The sequence below is a fragment of the Elephantulus edwardii genome, unplaced genomic scaffold (genome assembly GCF_000299155.1).
Source record: "Elephantulus edwardii isolate Elephantulus edwardi_28Jun2011 unplaced genomic scaffold, EleEdw1.0 scaffold00335, whole genome shotgun sequence".
NCBI classification, from domain to species: Eukaryota; Metazoa; Chordata; class Mammalia; order Macroscelidea; family Macroscelididae; genus Elephantulus; species Elephantulus edwardii.
Window position 1 is genome coordinate 158,951 of NW_006400085.1, and position 7,546 is coordinate 166,496.

The window sequence follows — 7,546 nt, forward strand, 5'->3', positions numbered from 1 at the left end:
CCAGACCCCTCCGACTGCGAATCCCCTGTGCTGGTCCCTGGGGGGCACTCGCAGGGATGGGGGGACTGGGATCAACCTGGGCCTGATATGGGGGAGGATTGTGACACATCTCAGGCCACTCAGGTGGATTTTCAATCTCAGGATAAATTTTGGGTGGTGCTGATGGCGTAGCTTCTGGGGCCAGAGGGATTCTGGACTCAGAAGTTCGGGTTTTTAGGGCTAATGCGCCCGGAGGGGTGGTATGTTTCTTCAAAACCCAAGGTTTTACCCACGGTGGTGGATTCTGCACTAAATCCTGCCACACGATGATGTATGGCTGTTGGTCAGGATGCGCGTTTGGTCCTTCCTGGAAAACAAGATCTTTAACTGCCAAAATGATTGTTAGGTCAAATGCTCCCTCTGGTGGCCAGCCGACTCCCAGAGCGGGCCACTCAGAGTTACAGAAGGTTTGTCAAGGTCTTTTTTTAACATTAACAGAGAGATTATTAGCCCTGGTTCTTACTTCAGAAAAATGTCCTAAAGTCAGGGAGAGGGGTGTCGTCATAGTCTGTCCCATATTAGTCGCCCACAGAATACAGCAGACACTCACAAGAAATACAAGACACACAAGAAGCTCTCTTCATGACAACCAATTGAAAGCTGCTTCAGATGGGAGAGTGCTCTGGGCCCCTCCTCTCCGGCGGGACACTCTAAGTCCCTCAGACGGACCGGAGACTATTAAAGCCTCTGGATCCATATTCTACCCAAAGGGACGTCTCCCTAGGGCTGTGACTCGTGGTTTTTCAAGCACGTCTGCTTTCGCCACAGTTGTCCGGCCCTAGCGGGCGCACGGCAGCCACAAACTGAAAGTAAGCTGAAAATAAAACAGACTTACCAACACACAGGTTTGGCGGAGCTGCACAGACAAAGAAATTTTAGAGGATCCTCTTACCTCCAAGTGGCTGACTGGCGGGTTGCGGTGGTGGCTGCTCGATCCTGGACGAGAGAGCCCCCAAATGAAAGACCCCAAACTAGGGCTTTTCCCAGACCGGGTGCGACCCCGAGCAACTCACACCAGATCCACTCGCTGCAATCACAAGAGGCTTTATTGACGAAGCTTCGAGACTCCTTGTATCTCACGCAGGAGACAGGGAAGTTGACCCCAAGCCCAAAAAAGCAAGGGAATTTATACAAGGTCTAGGGGTTGACTGGAAGAGATCTATATTTGTTCCCATTCCAAAGAAAGGTGACCCAACTGAGTGTGGAAACTACAGAACAGTGTCATTGATTTCACATGCAAGCAAGACTCTACTGAAGATTATCCAAAAATGATTAGAACAGCACATCAGCAGAGAACTGCCGGAAGTCCAGGCTGGGTTTAGAAGGGGTCGTGGTACAAGGGATATTGTTGCTGATGTTAGATGGATCTTGGCTGAAAGCAGAGAATACCAGAAGAATGTCTATCTGTGTTTCATTGATTATGCAAAGGCATTTGACTGTGTGGATCATAACAAACTGTGGCTGACTCTGAGAAGAATGGGAATCCCAGAACATTTAATTGTGCTAATGCGAAACCTATACTTGGACCAAGAGGCAGTAGTCAGAACAGAGCAGGGTAACACTGCATGGTTCAAAATTGGGAAGTGTGTACGCCAGGGATGCATCCCGTCTCCATACCTTTTCAACATGTATGCAGAGCAGATTATCCGAGAGGCTGGGCTCTATGAGGAGAATTGTGGCATCAGGATTGGTGGAAGATCTATTAACAATCTGCGTTATGCAGATGACACAACCCTGCTTGCTGAAACTGAGGAGGACCTCATGCACTTGCTGCAGAGGGTCAAGGACTGCAGCTTTCAGTATGGACTGAGGCTCAACGTCAAGAAGACAAAGATTCTCACCACTGGACCAATTGGCAGCGTCAGGATGGATGACGAAGAGATTGAGATTGTTCACAGCTTCAGTTTGCTTGGCTCCATAGTCAACACTCTTGGCACCAGCAGTCAGGAAATAAAAAAGCGTATCATGATGGGAAAGTCTGCTGTTAGGGACCTCTCTAAAGTACTCAGGAACAACAGTGTCTTTCTGGAGACTAACGTGTGCCTGATACAGGCCATGGTATTTGTAACTGCTTGTTATGCATCAGAGAGTTGGACAATGACTAGGGAGGACAGAAGGAGAGTGGATGCTTTTGAGCTGTGGTGCTTTAGAAGGGTACTGAATGTACCATGGACTGCCAGGAAAACAAACAGATTCATCTTTGAGAGGATTAAACCAAGCTACTCCTTGGAGGCAAGGATTCTGGGGCTTCGTCTGACATACTTTGGACACGTTGCAAGGAGGGATGGGTACTTGGAGAGGGACATCATGCTTGGGATGGTGGAGGGACAGCGTAGGAGGGGAAGACCCTCTATGAGATGGATTGATTCGGTGACTGGGGTAATCGGGATTGGTGTGTCAGAGGCAGTGCGGTTGGCGCAGGATAGAGCAGGGTTTAGGGCTGTTGTGCATAGGGTCGCTATGAGTCGCAAACGACTCGACGACACATAACAACAACAGACGGGTTCTTTGCCGTGGAATTAGCTCATTGGCTCTTTGGTAAAGGAGAAGTTCAATTTTAGGTCAGTTACCTGCTGCTGACGTTAGTTAAAATATGGTTTTTGCCAGTAACTGTTTTTTCAGTTTGTGGTCAGCTAGTTCCTGGAACACAAACATTCACACAAGATCAAAGGTATAGGTTCTTACAATACTTGGGTCTGGGTACATTGTTTAAAAAATTTTCCTTTCAGGAATACTGACAATACATGATGCTAAGAGGATTGTGAGGGAAGGATCTTGATCTGTTTTCTTTGTACAAACAGCTTTTTCATTTAAATTTTGATTGGCAAAATGGGAAAGTTAATGTTTTTGTAGTTGAAATTTGAGAAAATTTCCCCTCAGTTTCCCCTCTATCTCAGTTGTAATGTTTGGGTTCTTATTTATCAGATGCAGCATGGTTGGAGATAATATGTTTGTTCATTCCTTTTAAAAACAATAGTGTTTCCTGTAATTTTCATCCTCAGCATATAGTAGTTTTTATAGCCACAGATCAGATAATTGCTTTCTGTTAATATTAGGTGATAAATTGCTCACCCTGATTGGTTCCTAAGGATTATAATTGGTAACTTTCATTTTATATATACTGTATACTATTGACAAAGTGTTGTATTGGTAGGGTTATGTGTTTGATTTGTTGTTGTTGGGAGGATGTTGCTTCACATTATATATTGCCAAATTTCATAGTATATTCAAAGAGGGTTATCAGAATACTGAGAGTTTCTGAGAATATGTACTGTGAGGAGTGGTTGAAAGAAATAGCACTGTTTGTCATGAGCAGAAAAGATTTATTAGGGAACAGATACGTGTCTTTGAATATTTCAAGGTGGAAGAGAGTGAATTGAAATCCAAAGGTCAGCTTTCAGTTCATTGTAATGAAGTACTGTCTCAAATTAGTGCTGTCCACCAGCGTGAGGTCAGAGTTCTCTGGGATTAGGAGAGAGACAGTGGAGCTGGTGGTTTGAGTTGCCAGGTTTTGCATCCTACTATACCGTATGGGTTCTGAGGCTTCGTCTGACATACTTTGGACATGTTGTAAGGAGGGACTGGTCCTTGGAGAAGGACATCATGCTTGGGAGGGTGGAGGGACAGTGCAGCAGGCATGTTAGGATGTTAGGAGCGGCCAGTCCGTGGAAAAGGACATCAACCTCAGAAAGGTGGAGAGTCAGTGAAGGAAGCAAAGACCTTAAGGGCGACGGATTGATACAGTGACTGTAACGGTGGACTCGAGCATGTTGGAGGTGATGAGGATGGCGCAGGATAGGGCAGGATTCAGATTGTTAGTGGATTTTCATTGTAACCTGGGCAGAGTATTTAAAGGTTTGGAGGTTTTTATTTTGTTATGTTATTTTTAGGGTTTTTCAGTTCTTTTCAACTTGGTAACCAACAGCAGATACAGCCCATTTCTCAGAAGTATGTTGACATTGGAGGTGAAATTTTTCTCTGATGACAATTAGGGTAGAATTTTGAGTAGATTCCCTGAGCAGAAAGCAAGATCACTAATGAGTTTTCATGGCCTCCTAACCCTTCTGTTTCATATGTCTTACCCTGAATCTGATGGGCAGGGGCGTGGGAGTGATTAATCATAGGATCGCACAATTTGACACGTGGAGGAAGGAGTGGTGAAGCAAATGGGAAAGATCTGGTGTGAAAAACAATGTATACGAACTTTGTATATAAACCAATATTTAAAAAAGAGAGATAAATAAGAAGACAGTGTTCTCTGATAGCACACTGCATACTGTACTGTGTGTAATGTACTGCTGACCAGAAGGTTGGAAGTTCAAATCCACTGTTCCACAGGAGAAAAATGAACAGTTTGTTCCTGTAAAGATTTATAGCCTTGGAAAATGGATAGAGAGTCACTGAGTCAAAACCACCTCAATGGCAGTGATGGGGTTTTAAATGATGTATTTCCCCCCCCTTAAATGATGTGTGGGTTTTTCTCCTTATATACATTTCTCCTATACGTATTTTTCTAAAATGATATTTTTTCTGAGAAAGTTAAATCATGATATGCTTATTTTCTCTTTCATTGTTCTAAATAATGTGGTATAGCCTGAAAGAATGCTGTTTTGTTTTTCATGGAAATCTAATAGGACATTTAATGTCTTCACTCTTCCACCCAGAAGCTTCTACTTTTAAGAACCTTAGCATGCAGAAGGGAAGGTAGGCAATAAGGATGTTTCATGTGAAAACATTTTCCCAAGTCATTCAGCCTTGCTAAGTTCTGGTGACCTAGTGTGTAAGGAGTTGTGCTGCCAAATCCAAAGGCAGGTGGTTCAAATCCACAAGCTTCTCCAGAGGAGAAGGATGGGCAAGCTTCTATAAATGTGTTGAGTTTAAGGGTGATCTATGAGCTGGTTCTTGTTGCTTGTATGTTAGTGTCCTGGCGCTGCTGTCGCAATTGAGTGCCTAAAAGGACAGATATTCCCCCCCACCCCCCCACCCCTTTCCTTTCATAAATCTGGACTCTGAATTTAGGGTATTTGCTTGGCTGTGCTCTCCCTGAAGCCTGCAGGTTCTTCTCTCTCACAGCTTCTTGTCGTCCTGGACGTTACTTAGTTTGAGGTTGCACACTCTGGTTTCTGCCTGTGCCCGCACATGGCTGTCTTCCCTATGCATGTGTCTCTGTGTTCACATTTCTTCTCTTGTCAGAACACCAGACTTAGTGGATTATAGCACACCCTTCTCCTGTGTGAGTGCATCCTGATTATGTTGGCAAAGACCCTGTTTTCAGATGAAGTCACACTCTGAGGTCCTAGTTGAACATGAATTCTTAGAGGACACTCTCCCATCTAGTACACTCCCTTTTCCCCCAGTGTCATTCTTCTGAAAAGGTTAAGGAATTAATTAGAAGACTTCTTCCAGTGATTAAGCAAGGCAAAGCAACTAAAGATCCATGGTTAATTCCACTTATTCACAAAGTAACTGTGAAAAGCCAGTTTGTAATTTATGCGAGTACTTTTGGCTTCCTGATCTGTGTGAAATTTTTCATAGACATGGAATTCTATTATGTTTTCACTTGAGGAAAAGTAATGAGAGGAAGGATTTTTTTTCTTTTTGGTTCTTTTTTAAAATTGTAATTTGAGTAAAGTTCACAAATGAAATTAATTTTTCATTCAATCATTCATACACAGTTTGTTTTCTAACTTTTTAATACCCATGGTGTAATTACACTTTTTTTACTCCTCCCTACAATTCTGATTTCTGTTAATCCTTCTATACTTCTCTGTATCTTCTCTCTTTTTTTTTTAGGATTCTGTGATGATAATTCCTAATTGGATATTGTTGTTATGTGCTGTCGAGTTACTCGTGACTCATTGCGACTCTAAGTACAATAGCTCTGAACCCTGCTCTATCCTGTGCCAGCCTTATTGTCTCTGACACACTTACCTCCATTATCCCAGTCACTGAGTTAATCCATTTCATCCATGGTCTTCCTCTCCTCTGCTGTCCCGCCACCCTTTCAAGCATGATTCCCCTCTCCAAAGACTGCGCCCTCCTGGCCACATGACCATAGGGTGTCAAACGGAGTATCAAATTCCTTGCCTTTTAAGAAGCAGCCTGGTTTCACCTTCTCCTGGATGGACTTGTTTATTTTCTTTGCAGTCCATGGTATATTCAATACTCTTCTTCAGCACCACCATGTAAAGGCATCAATTATTCTTCTGTTATCCTTCTGTCATCCCTAGTCATTGTCCAGCTTTCCAGTGCATAGTAAGTGAGACCATGGCCTGGATCAGGTGCACTTTAAAGCTCCAGACTGACATTGTTGCTCTTCAGTACTCTGCAGAGGTAGATAGCAGACTTTCACAATGTAATTCATCTTTTGATTTCCTGGCTGTTGGTGCCAAGAGTGTTATTTGTAGACCCAAGCAAACTGAAGCTTGCTTATACTTAATATTGGAAGTTACCATTGCTTTAACCCATCTTAATATATGCTTATTGCTCTGATGGCCCAGTGGTACAGAGTTGCACTGCTAACCCGAAGGCAGACAGTTTAAATCTACTAGCTGCTCTCAAAAGAAAAATGGGTAATCTCCCCTTGGTCCTCTGAAAATCTGGAGGATCAGCTATGAGTTGGTTCTGACCTGAAGGCTCATAACAACAAAAAAATTGTTTATTTACTAATTTTTACTCATCCCTCCCTTTCCATCCCTGGAAATTACCCAGAATAACAATTATTCTGTGAATAAGAACGGTTTGTAAACCTATCTTTAGCTTTTTACAATAGTAGTCATATAATATTTGTTCTTTTGTGACTGACTGACTTAATTTAGCACATTGTCTTCTAGATGTATCCAGGGTAAGCAGTATGTTGTGAGTTCTTTATTGGTTTTTGGTGTTTTGTAGTACTGCGTTGTGTACCATGGTTTTTTTATCAGTTTGTTCATTGAGGAACACTTATAATATTTCCACTTCTTTACTATTGTAAATAAGGCAGCAGTGAACATGGGTTTATATCTGTTTGTATTGCTGCTCTTATTTCTTTGAGACCTATATTTAGTAGGGAGACTGCTGGATCAAATGCTAATTCTATTCCCTACACTCTAAGAAAGCATCAAATTGCTTTCCATTGTTCCTGCACCATTTTTTATCTCACCAACAGTATATGAGAGTTCCAGTTTCCCTATATCCCCACTAGTATTTATTGTTTTCTGTCTTGCTGAACTTGGCTGTTGTTACTGGAATGAGATGATATCTCATTCTTAACACCTTTTTTTGAGAATATGAAAAAATACAATGTCATTCTCTTTTGACTAACTTTGTTTTCTTTTTTTTAATTGTTATTAACTTTTATTAGTTTTAATGAACATTTACAGAGATTTTGGGTTTTCATTCATTCATTGTTGCACCATTCTCTCTACCCTCCTCCCCAGTTTGTTCTTCTTCCCCCGCCATCCCAATGTCTGTTTTAATTGTCCAATTGCCACAGTGCTTGTCAAAGCCAGTTCTGATTAATCTCCTT

The 7,546-nt window shown here is 42.3% G+C and overlaps 1 protein-coding gene across 1 annotated transcript in view; it reads left to right on the plus strand.

Annotated features, from left to right (window-relative positions):
• ACTR3B (ARP3 actin-related protein 3 homolog B (yeast)) overlaps nucleotides 1–7,546 on the plus strand; it is a 151,676-nt gene that overhangs the window by 137,621 nt on the left and 6,509 nt on the right. The window lies entirely within an intron of this gene.